Source organism: Protopterus annectens, chromosome 8.part0, assembly GCF_019279795.1.
Source record: "Protopterus annectens isolate FY-2018-M chromosome 8.part0, PAN1.0, whole genome shotgun sequence".
Taxonomy (NCBI): domain Eukaryota; kingdom Metazoa; phylum Chordata; order Ceratodontiformes; family Protopteridae; genus Protopterus; species Protopterus annectens.
Genome location: NC_056741.1, coordinates 189,282,420 through 189,295,998, shown reverse-complemented (window position 1 = coordinate 189,295,998; position 13,579 = coordinate 189,282,420). Strand labels below are relative to the sequence as shown.

The 13,579-nt window shown below is 40.5% G+C and overlaps 1 protein-coding gene across 1 annotated transcript in view; it reads right to left on the bottom strand.

Moving 5' to 3' along the window:
• LOC122808184 (scavenger receptor cysteine-rich type 1 protein M130-like) overlaps nt 1–13,579 on the bottom strand; it is a 272,255-nt gene that overhangs the window by 52,982 nt on the left and 205,694 nt on the right. The gene's annotated exons all lie outside the window — the stretch shown is intronic.

Here is a 13,579-nt window from a genome sequence, read left to right as displayed (position 1 = left end):
CTATGACAAGAGTGCCGTATCAAGGTAATAAGTACTGTAGGAGCAAGTGCTAGGTTTAATAGATAGAGAATAGTCTACTTGGAGTCAAGTAGAGTTGATCTTTTTAGTTATAGGACACGCTGATTTGATCAGTAGTATAGTTCGAGGAAGGTAGTTTTAAGGGAAAATTTGAAGAGTGGACTTTAGGTAGCCCGAATAGTTTAAACTTGCTTAACCGGCACTGCCCTAGTGTGCAACAGTGGCAGCTTCGCGCTAAATCGCTCTAAATCGCTTAACGCCGGGTTTAGCTGCTTTTATACCAGGTCGCTGGAAAAAGCTAGAAACTGGCCCAAAACGACCAATAAACTACTAGTTACTGGCTGAAACCTCACAAAACTGGACAAAAGGCAGCTCAATGCTTCCCACTCCCACTGGTAAGCAAGGTAGCTTCCCTTCCCCCAAATAAGGCAAGGAAACAGTACACAGGAACTACAACCAAAGCCCAGGAATCAGCAACTCTGAAACTGGACTAAACTAGTAAAGCAGGAAAGCAAGGTAGCTTCCTTCCCCAAATAAGGCAAGGAAACAGTACACAGGAACTACAACCAAAGCCCAGGAATCAGCAACTCTGAAACTGGACTAAACTAGTAAAGCAGGAAAACAAGAGATATTTTTTCTTTTTCCTTTTTTTTCACAAAACAGGCAGAAACAGGTACAGCAAACACTTATAAATGCTATGAATCAGCTACTACAGCTTACACAGAAGAATTTGCTACAAATACAGTCAAATAGTAACAAACAAGGATTCCAAGTGCAATATTAAGTTAAATGCAGTAAAACAGCTTCAATGTAACAGAAAGGCAGGCGAAATACAGTTGCTAGGTATTCAGATGTGGAAAGCAACAAAATTATACTTAGTATCAAGAAAAGTCGCTTATTCAGCTCTCTGCAGCCTGGATTACTCTGCTGGCCCACGTGGAGTCTGTGCTGAGTAGGTACAAGCTGAAAGTTTTATACCAGGGGCTGGAAAAAGCTAGAAACTGGCCCAAAACGACCAATAAACTACTAGTTACTGGCTGAAACCTCACAAAACTGGACAAAGGCAGCTCAATGCTTCCCACTCCCACTGGTAAGCAAGGTAGCTTCCCTTCCTCCAAATAAGGCAAGGAAACAGTACACAGGAACTACAACCAAAGCCCAGGAATCAGCAACTCTGAAACTGGACTAAACTAGTAAAGCAGGAAAGCAAGGTAGCTTCCTTCCCCAAATAAGGCAAGGAAACAGTACACAGGAACTACAACCAAAGCCCAGGAATCAGCAACTCTGAAACTGGACTAAACTAGTAAAGCAGGAAAAACAAGAGATATTTTTCTTTTTTTTTCACAAAACAGGCAGAAACAGGTACAGCAAACACTTATAAATGCTATGAATCAGCTACTACAGCTTACACAGAAGAATTTGCTACAAATACAGTCAAATAGTAACAAACAAGGATTCCAAGTGCAATATTAAGTTAAATGCAGTAAAAACAGCTTCAATGTAACAGAAAGGCAGGCGAAATACAGTTGCTAGGTATTCAGATGTGGAAAGCAACAAAAAATATACTTAGTATCAAGAAAAGTCGCTTATTCAGCTCTCTGCAGCCTGGATTACTCTGCTGGCCCACGTGGAGTCTGTCATGCAATTCCCATTCATCTGTGTTTCTACAGACATTCATCTTAGTTCTGAAGGACTGTCCGGTCTCTCTTATATAACCTGTCTAGACATTTCCTGCACTTGATTAGATAAACAATATTTTTAGAATTTTATGTAAAGAAACCTCATTCTTTGAGATTTCTGTGAAGTTGGAAAGCCCTGCAAGTCATTTAATTTTTTGCAACTTGGATGGTTGCAAAGTTTTGTGCCATTTTCAGCTAAGCTGTGTTCTGCTTCGCTAAAGACGATTCTTTAGATTTGGTGTTTGTATAAATGACAGTATTGGGAGTGCTTGAAAAATGTTTCTTAATTTGCTGTCCTCACTGAAAATTGCTTGCTGGTCCCTTACAGTTTTGCAGATTTTTTTTTTGAAGATCTGGGTGATATGTGCTTACTCTTAGGACTCTGCCACAAAGGTTCCTTTCTTTATACTGGATCAAGTATGAAAATGAACTTACAAATATTTTTGAGCTACTCTAAATACAGAGACAAGTGATCAAATAATATGAGTAACGAAGCCTTCATTTGTGATGAAGCACTCATAATCCCAGAATGTAGGAATTCTGATTTACATTTAAACTCACATGTCCATGTTTTAAATATATTTATGAAAATGGAGAGGAGTAGAAAACAGTAAGGGAAATTCTTCAGAATGCTATAGAGAAAAATCTGGTAATTTGATTAAACAATAAAACCCTTTATTGATATTTCAAAATATACTAAAAATCACTTCTTCTTCTTCTTCTTCTGGTTGCTCCCATTAGGGGTCGCCACAGCAGATCAACTGTTTCCATTTTTTCCTGTCCTCTGCATCTTGCTCTGTCACACCAACCACCTGCATGTCCTCTCTCACCACATCCATAAACCTTAACTTAGGCCTCCCTCTTTTCCTGTTACCTGGCAGCTTCATCCTTAGCATCTTTTTCCCAATATACTCTGCATCCCTCCTCAGCACATGTCCAAACCAATGTAATATTGCCTCTCTGGCTTTGTCTCCAAACCTTCCAACCTGGGCTGAGCCTCTAATATACTTATTCCTAATCCTGTCCATCCTTGTCACACCCAGTGCAAATCTTAACATCTTCATCTCTACCACATCAAGATCTGACTCCTGCCTTTTTGTCAATGCCACTGTCTCCAACCCATATAACATAGGTGGTCTCACTACCCTCTTGTAGACCTTCCCTTTCACTCTTTCTGGTACTCGTCTGTCATAAATCACTCCTGACACTCTTCTCCACCCACTCCATCCTGCCCGTACTCTCTTCTTCACCTCTCTTCCACACTCACCATTACTCTGAACTGTTGATCCCAAGTACTTAAACTCATCCACCTTCACCACCTCTACTCCCTGCATCCTCACTATTCCTCTATCCTCCCTCTCATTCACACACATATATTCTGTCTAAGTCCTGCTGACCTTCATTCATCTTCTCTCTAGAGCATATCTCCACTTCTCCAGGGTCTCCTCCACCTGTTCCCTACTCTCACTACAGATCACAATGTCATCTGCAAACATCATAGTCCATGGGGTCTCCTGTCTGATCTCGTCTGTCAACCTGTCCATCACCATTGTAAATAAGAAAGGGCTCAGAGCTGATCCTTGATGTAATCCCACCTCCACCTTAAATGCATCTGTCACTCCCACCGCAGACCTCACCGCTGTCACACTACCCTCGTACATATCCTGTACCACTGTTACATACTTCTCTGACATTCCCAACTTCCTCATACAATACCACAACTCCTCTCTAGGCACCCTGTCATATGGTTTCTCTAAATCCACAAAGACACAATGCAACTCCTTCTGACCTTCTCTGTACTTCTCCATCAACACTCTCAGAGCAAACATCACATCTCTAGTGCTCTTTTCTGGCATGAAACCATGCTGCTGATCACTAATCATCACCTCCCTTCTTAACCTAGCTTTCACTACTCTTTCCCATAACTTCATGCTGTGACTGATCAGTTTAATCCCTCTGTAGTTACTACAGCTCTGCACATCACCCTTATTCTTAAAAATCGGTAACAAAACAATTTTTCTCCATTCCTCAGGCATCCTCTCACTTTCCAAGATTTCATTAAACGATCTAGTTAAAAACTCCACTGCCATTTCACCTCAACACCTCCATGCTTCCACAGGTATGCCATCTGGACCAACAGCCTTTCTGTTCTTCATCCTCTTCATAGCTATCCTTACTTCCTCCTTGCTAATCCACTGCACTTCATGATTCACTATCCGCACATCATCCAACCTTCTCTCCCTCTTATTCTCTTCATTCATCAACCCCTCAAAGTACTCTTTCCATCTGCTTAACACACTCTCCTCGCTTTTGAGTATGTTTCCCTCATTATCCTTTATCACCCTTACCTGCTGCACATCTTTACTAGCTCGGTCCCTCTGTCTAGCCAATCAGTACAAGTCCTTTTCTCCCACATTAGTGTCCAACTTTTTATACAACTCTTCATATGCCTCATCCTTAGCCTTCACCACTTCTGTCTTTGCCATGCACCTCATCTCCTTATACTCTTGTCTACTTTCTTCATCTCTTTGACAATCCCACTTCTTCTTCACCAACCTCTTTCTCTGTATAGTAAAATCGCTGAATAGATCAATTAGTAGATTATCAGAACTAGTAAAATTACACAACATGTTTCTAATTTCACAGCAAACCTTTATTCATCACCAAATCAAGTGTCTAATTTAAAACCTAGAAACTATTCCAGAGAAATAAAGTTATCCGAAAAAAATTATCAGGGATCATAACATTCTATATACTCCTGCAACCACTGTGTAATCAAACAAGAAAGCACAGCCCACTAACAGTCATTAAAAGTATAGTTTTTATTTATTGATTTTTATAATGCGTGCATCATCACTACCGTGATTCATTATCTTGTCCTCAGATGAATCAGAAAATCTAATACTTGGCCTAGATATTTATCCAAAAATCATATTGAGGTTCTTGTGTTTTTCCCGTTCAATTGTCATTCACTTCTTTCTCTCTCTCTCTCTCTCTTTAGCTTTGAAGGTAAGATGCATAGACAACATTATCCACCCACAAAACCTTCAGCCACTGAGGCTCACAGCTAACTTGCTGCTGGGGGTGGGGCATGAGGACAGCAGAACAGCAGTCAGCCACAGAGAATGGAATGCATCGGTGAGGTTCTGAGGCTGCTTGCAGTGGAAAGCTAATTCTGGAGATCACTTCCACATTTCTGTTTTTATTTTTGCTAGCAGACAAACAGAGGAGAACGAAGTGGACACCATCCTTGTGCTGTAAAGCTTCAGGTCTGCTTAACGCAAGCTAACAACCTGATTGATTACAGCATTGTCTTTGCTTTACATTTCCATTACTCAGGAGACTATCGAAGGGAATGGAGTAGGCATCCTCTTAATGTGGAAACACTTCAAAGAAATGTATATTCTCCACCATTCAGCTGTGTGCTAGAACAACAAGACATTTAGATAAAAATGGTAATTCCAGTGCCAACATGTTCCAGATTGGATGTATTTAAGAGTAACAACTTGCCCATGATTTCTTTCACTTTTCTTCACAGACATGGGTATCGTCATAATGCTTGTGTGTAGTGTGGTGTGTGTGTGTGTGTGTGTGTGTGTGTGTGTGTGTGTGTCTGTGTGTGTGCGTGTGTGTGTGTGTGTGTGTGTGTGTGTGTGTGTGTGTGTGTGTGTGTGTGCGTGTGTGCGTGTGTGCGTGTGTGTGTGTGTGTGTGTGTATGTGTGTATACCAGAGGGGATGCAATATATTCTAGAGTTCTTCAGCCTTGTGCATTATGGGTGATAGCTCTGACGGTTTTGCAGGACAAGGACTTGTGTGAAACAACTGCTTATTGGCACAATGGAGCAGTGAGATGTTTTGCCATTTTACAGCTTCTGGCTCTGGTTGAGTTCATTTCTGTGGCTTTTTCAGTATGTAGCCTGTATTTTTTCACCGTGTGCATGTGTGTGTGTGTGTGTGTGTGTGTGTGTGTGTGTGTGTGTGTGTGTGTGTGTGTGTGTGTGTGTGTGTGTGTTTAGGCTCATAGATAAGTACTAGGCCAGCTGTTCTTGAGGGCCATTTTCAGCTGGGATAATTTCCTTTCTGCTGCTTGAATTAATCTATCCCATTTGGTGTTACATTGGTTTTACCCATCGCATGGCCAATAATTATAGATTACCCCCAGTGAGAATAACTGGGATCATACCATAGATAATTTTAGGGGACCCATGCACAGGATAAAGCATTTAGGAGCTGAATCTGTCCATTTGTAGTACAGAGGAAAATCCTGGGGTAAATGTTTTGTTTCCCTTCCACAGATCAAAGTTACACTTGAATGTATACAAGGATGAGCTTTGTTTTGTATGGGTAGGAGTCTGTTCCAGAGCAGTGGTATCTTCTGTAAGAAAAACCTGTCCCTCTAAACTGTTCTATTGAAGTTGCAGAAGAGATTTAAATTCCACGACCAAGTTTTTCTAATGCCATTTGACAGGCCACCTGTTAGACGTCTGTAGGATACCAAGTATAGTGACAGAGCTTTGAATTGGTCCATGTAGGACATATTGTTTAGGCATTCTATCCTTTTAGTAAGGCATCTTTTTCCACACTCCAGTTGTTGTATTTCTGTCAACCTGTCAACTTGTTTAATGGATTGCAAGTCATGTACAAGACGGACTACTGAATGCTATTTCTGTTTACCTATATTTGCTGAATTTCTTTTATTAGTACTGATTTAAAACAAGGGAAAGAAAGGGAAGGGAAATCTTTGTTTTTGGTCAAGGGAGGAGAGGCTTAAGAGTATTCTAACTGCTCCGAGCACTCTCTAAGATGCTCTAAATGCTATTTGATTAATACTTACCTAAGATAAGTCTTGATTACCATATAGGTACCTTCACATTCATTCTAGACCTGATGTGATTACCCATTCTAGAATCAGGAAGTGCCCTATACAGGATGGGAATTGTCAGGGTGATCATAGTTCATTCTTAGAATCTGCTTTGTAACTCTATAAATATGTAAAAGCACTGCACACTAGAATGTAGGGCACCTCTACTCAGAATCAGCATACCACTGATAAGCCATGACTTTTCATAAGTGTAAGTTGAAGTTGGTGAGCTGAAGAGTGGGAAAGTAAAGGAAGATAGTATACCTACAGTAAATTCATATTTCATTAGTAATCACTCATTGTCTCCTGCAGAGTCCTTTTAGTCAATTTATTTTAGTAATAATCGATCCATATTCATAAAGGATACCCACACCTCCAGGTTGGTGGCAACGCACGAAGCTTCGGAAACCATCCAGGTGCAACTAACCATAGGCAAAACTGCTCTACAAATTGTAGCATGCTACAGGCCACCCTCTCAAACTCAGGAACCCCACACAGCCTTCCTGAAGACACTGGAGGGTATGAATGTATCTTCAAACACCATCATATTGGGTGACTTCAACTACCCGAATATAGACTGGGAACATTACTCAAGCCCTAAATTTCTAGCCCAACGGTTCCTGGAGTTCATAAATTCAAATGCCATGGAACAGCTAGTCACTGTTCCCACGAGAGGAGAAAATATACTAGATCTCATTGTCACAAACATGGGGACAAAATGCTCCACACCGGAAGTATATCCCTCATTGGTGAGATCTGATCATAAACTAATCTCACTGGAAATCCACATCCCGCCCCACCCCAAACAAAAAAGACCATAGTGAAGAACTTCTCTAAAGCAAACTTCATACTACTCAAGACTGGTGTGGTATCCTTCAAGGCCCCTGAGCGAGTGAAACCACAACCCAAGCTGCGGAAGCCCTTACAAATGCCTTCTATGAACACCTCCAGGACTGCATGGATCAGGCAATCCCAAATAAAACCAAGACTCTTTCCACAAAGGGCAAACATCCAGTCTGGTGGACCCCAGCCATTAACAAACTTTACAATAAGAGGAGAAAGCTATTACATGATAGAACAAAATCCATAAAAGGGAAGTCACCCCTGATCATTATTAGTAAAAAAATACGAGCACTCATAAAATCAACTAAGGCCAGTTTTGAGAGAAAAATTGCCATGGATTCAAAGGACAATCATAAGGCCTTTTTCAGCTATGTTAGGAACCTGGGTGGAAACTCCCAGATATGCTCAGAATTAGTCCAAAATGATACAAAAATCACTGAACCCACAGACATTGCCAACATACTGGCAGACAGGTTCAGTGAAAACTTCACCCCCCTCTCCCCCCCTAAAGGAGAGATAACTATCCCAACCGAGTGTAGCCTCCCGGACATCTCAAATGCGCAGGTGAAAGCTGCTCTCTCTAAAGCTAAAAACACAGCATCAATGGGACCGGATGGTGTCTCGGCTGTGTGCTACACAAGCTAAATGAGGAATTAAACCTGCACATAAGGCAGCTGTTTAATCTCAGCCTTACCACAGGATACGTGCCCAAGGAGTGGCGTACGGCAACTGTGGTCCCACTCCACAAAGGCAGCCTCACGGACCCTGGTAATTACGCCCCATAAGCTTAACAAGTCTAGTCTGCAAAGCTATGGAGAGGATCATAATGGAGCTCATAAACAAAGATATAGGGGACTTGCAGACATTGGACCCGACCCAGTTTGGCTTTGTCAAGGGAAGATCATGCCTTTGAACTTGGTCGACTTCTTCAAAACAGTCACCAAGGCCATTGATGAGGAAAGGCAGTCCATACAGCCTACCTTGACCTTGCAAGCTTGACACAATACCCCACTCGGTATTGTAGAAAATCTTACCAGCTTAAATGTAAACCCATATGTCACAAGATGGGTTGCAAACTGGCTTAAGGACAGAACCCACAGGGTTAGAGTTGCTGGCGCTATGTCAGACTCCAAGCCGGTCACAAGTGGTGTCCCACAGTCGGTCCTTGGCCCCTATTGTTTGGCATCTACTTCTCAAGTACAGGCCAACATGGGAGGACTTTGGCTGACAAAGTTTGCAGACGACTGCAAACTGGGCCATAGTGGAAAGTGCATCGGACACGGATATCCTTCAGAAGGGACTCACGGAAACAGATAGCTGGTGCCAGAGCCATGGCCTGAAGTTAAACGCCAAAAATGTATAGTCATACCCTTCGGAAAAACAAGGTAACCCCAAGCTACCATATAGGTGGCAATCCACTAAGCACAGAAGAGGTTATCAGGGACCTGGGGACCCAGGTTGACAGTGGCCTTTCTTTGACACTCACGTTGCTAAAGTGGTTAGAAAGGCCTTCTACATTGCCCACCTGATCATGAAGGGATTCACATCCAGATCTAGTGAGGTCATTGTTCCCCTGTACTCTTCACTTATCAGACCAATGATCGAGTACAATGCCCCATTCGGGATGTATCTCACCCGACATCTGCAGCAATTGGAGAGACCCCAAAAGTTCCCACCAAAAGGATAAAGGACTCCAAAATCTGTCATATGCTGCCAGATTGAAGAAACTCCAGCTCTATTCAGTCGCATACCATCTGTTCAGAGGTGACATGTGCCTGACATACAAGGCCATGTCCAACCCGAATTAATGGACATGCTCCACCTCAAAAATCCAAATCCACCAAAACCACTAGAGCAAGCGACTTAAACCTTAGCATGGATATAAATAGGACGTGCTGGAGGGATAGATTTATCACTCAGAGACTCCCTATGCTGTGGAATAAAATCCCGGTCCATGTGAGGCAGAGCACCTCGCTGACTCTGTTCAAGAGAAATCTAGACCTGTGGATGGGAGATCGTAGGTTTACCCCGGGAATCATCTCTGTGTCACTGCTGGACAGAGGCACAACAAACTAATGGGCACAGTATTTTTTCATGTAAGGGGTGGCGTAAGCCACAAAAATTTGGGCTAGGCTTATAAATGCCTTAGGGCAGATAGCCTAGTATAAACCTATGAACCTATGAACCTATTTGTTGTTGGCTTATTTAGTGTATGCTCCTCTGCTGCATTTAATTTATCAAAAATGACATATCTGACATGTTTGCGATCTCTAAAGGGTAACTAAATATTGGATATTTTCAAAGTCAACATAATAATTGTTTACACTACTAACATTCCATCCTGATATATAAAATACTATAGAACAATAATAGAATAATATAGAATTTCATATCTCTTTTAAGAAAATTCTCCATATAATAATTTAACATATGGAGCTCAGTTGATATTGTTGGTGAAAGGTATGAGTGAAAATCCAATAGCTCTGTCTTTATCTATTGGATTAGGAATGACTTTCATTCCATGTTTAATGGGAATTTCATATTTACCTGTTTTTGATACTTTAGAATTAATATTTTATAGAAATATGTTTTTTAAAGCCTGACCATAATTTTACCCTACTTGTATTTAAAGAAAAAAGAACATTAAATTACACTTCCAAGTTCACACACATAAAAATAACAGTCAATGTTATCAGAGAATATGGTATAACTGCTATAATCAAAATAAAAAAAAAAAGAAGCAAAATGTTTCTTCCAACAATAACTTGAAATGGATTTAACATTCTTATCATTAAATACTAATGGCTTAAATAATGAAAATAAAAGATCAAACTTACTAAAATATTTAAATCCAAATAACGCACAAGTAGTATTTATCCAGGAAATGCATTTTAAGACTAATGATAGCTTTATTTATAACCCTAAGGACTATACAGTCTTAGCTCAATCCTCTTATAGAACAAAGACAAAAGGAGTAACAATTATCTGGAAGAAAAACATAATCACTCCAAAAGTTATTTATAAATATGAAGACAAAGAAGGTCTACTAGCATTTGTTATAATTAAATTTAATAACAGAATATGGACCTTAGCTAATCTCTATTGGTTCTCAGGAATTGGAGCAGGAATGGTTAAAAACACTTAGATTTTATTTCCAACAATTATAAAGGAAATCGAATACTAGAAGGAGACTTTAATTGTACCTTAGAAGCTTCTGAAACCACCAATAAGTCTTTTTGCATAGCAACTATTTCAAAATTCTTAAAAAGATGGATTGATTCATTTCATTTAATAGACACTTGAAAAGTAAAAAATTATAAATCCTTATTATTTTCCCATAAAGTCCATAGATTTGGAATGCAAACCAGAATAGACAAATTTTTCATAGTTCAAGACTTACAAACAAATATCCTCAACTTCTCAATAGTTCCATGCCCCTTCTCAGATCATGACTCTCTAATAATGAAGCTCAAAATAGAGTTTAAACCTTTAATCCTCTCAACTAGAATTCCATCATATATCATGAAAATTAAAGAATTCAGACTCTGGATGTTGTCAGAACTACAATTATTTCTTGAAATTAATAATACAACAGAAATCAGTAGAGTCATGGTTTGGGACTCATTAAAAGTGTATTTATTTGGTAAAACCCTTAGCTTGTACAAAAACAAAGTTAGAAAGTGGGAATCTGAATTATTAGACTTGCAAACCAGACTTTTGACAGCAAAACCTAAAAAAAAATCAGAGTTGTCCAGATGTCAAAAAAGAAACAGAAGAATTAAATAAATATATAATGAAATTATAACACACAAAATGTGTCTAGTCTTGGAAAAATTAAAAATAAACTCATTAGCCACCTCCCCCAGATATCTACATAACTTATTTACAAGAATTAAAATACAATCTAAAGCAAATAACATTAGTAGAATATATCTGGAAAAGAAAGGGAAAAAAGTATCAGATATAGGAGACATCCTTGAAGCATTTTGGTAAGATTATATGAATACCAACCAAATAAACTTAGATATAAACCTTATCAATATAAAAAAAAAATTCCCGAAAACTTAAAACTAGACCTATAAAAACCTATATCCTACAAAGAAATTGTTGACAAGATAAACAAAAGTAAATCTAACAAAGCTCCAGGGATAGATGGTATAATTATGGAAATTTACAGACTCTTCCCTTCAATAGTAATCTCCCTTTTTCATAAAACTTTGCTAGAAGTCCAGTCAGAAGCAAAAATACCACCCTCATGGAAATATTCTCTCATAACACCAGTTCTGAAAAATAATAAACTGCCAGACGTTTGCACCTCATACAGACCTATATCATTACTTCACCAAGAATGATGCCACAATATAGAGACAAGATGATCAGCTTTAACAATTGGCTTAATGTCTGGTGTCATTCAAAGGGGATCCAGTGTCTGTCTGCCTGGGATGACATGCTTGACAAACCACGCTGCTTCGCAAGGGACGGCTTGCACCTGTCACCCCTGGGATTACGGATATTGGCTAAGGCTCTTGCCACCCCCATAGTGCCTTTTTTAGGCAAGGCTCAAATTCTAAACCTACCACCCTAGAAAACAAAAATGGGAAGAAACTGAGGGTAATGCTGCTCAATGCCAGAAGTCTAAATCTCAAAATGCACGCACTCGAGGCCCTTCTCAGTATGGAGAACATCGATGTCTGTGCTGTAACTGAAACCTGGTTCAAGGCTCCTGAGAGCACCCCGGCACTATTAGGTTTTACCTCATATCATGTGTTCTGGCCCCAAAACCCGGACCACACCACAAAAGGAGGGGGTGTATCCATATTCATAAAGGATACCCACACCTCCAGGTTGGTGGCAATGCACGAAGCTTCGGAAACCATCCAGGTGCAACTAACCATAGGCAAAACTGCTCTACAAATTGTAGCATGCTACAGGCCACCCTCTCAAACTCAGGAACCCCACACAGCCTTCCTGAAGACACTGAAGGGTATAAATGTATCTCCAAACACCATCATATTGGGTGACTTCAACTACCCGAATATAGACTGGGAACATTACTCAAGCCCTAACTTTCTAGCCCAACGGTTCCTGGAGTTCATAAATTCAAATGCCATGGAACAGCTAGTCACTGTTCCCACGAGAGGAGAAAATATACTAGATCTCATTGTCACAAACATGGGGACAAAATGCTCCACACCAGAAGTATATCCCTCATTGGTGAGATCTGATCATAAACTAATCTCACTGGAAATCCACATCCCGCCCCCCCCAAACAAAAAGACCATAGTGAAGAACTTCTCTAAAGCAAACTTCACACTACTCAAGACTGGTGTGGTATCCTTCAAGGCCCCTGAGCCAGTGGAAACCACAACCCAAGCTGCGAAGCCCTTACAAATGCCTTCTATGAACACCTCCAGGACTGCATGGATCAGGCAATCCCAAATAAAACCAAGACTCTTTCCACAAAGGGCAACGTCCAGTCTGGTGGACCCCAGCCATTAATAAACTTTACAATAAGAGGAGAAAGCTATTACATGATAGAACAAAATCCATAAAAGGAAGTCACCCTGATCATTATTAGTAAAAAATACGAGCACTCATAAATCAACTAAGGCCAATTTTGAGAGAAAAATTGCCATGGATTCAAAGGACAATCATAAGGCCTTTTTCAGCTATGTTAGGAACCTGGGTGGAAACTCCCAGATATGCTCAGAATTAGTCCAAAATGATACAAAATCACTGAACCCACAGACATTGCCAACATACTGGCAGACAGGTTCAGTGCAAACTTCACCCCCTCTCCCCTAAAGGAGAGATAACTATCCCAGCCGAGTGTAGCCTCCCGGACATCTCAAATGCACAGGTGAAAGCTGCTCTCTCTAAAGCTAAAAACACAGCATCAATGGGACCGGATGGTGTCCCGGGCTGTGTGCTACATGAGCTAAATGAGGAATTAAACCATCACATAAGGCAGCTGTTTAATCTCAGCCTTACCACAGGATACGTGCCCAAGGAGTGGCGTACGGCAACTGTTGTCCCACTCCACAAAGGCTGCACCTCTACGGACCCTGGTAATTACCGCCCCATAAGCTTAACAAGTCTAGTCTGCAAAGCTATGGAGAGGATCATAATGGAGCTCATAAACAAAGATATATGGGACTTGCAGACATTGGACCCGACC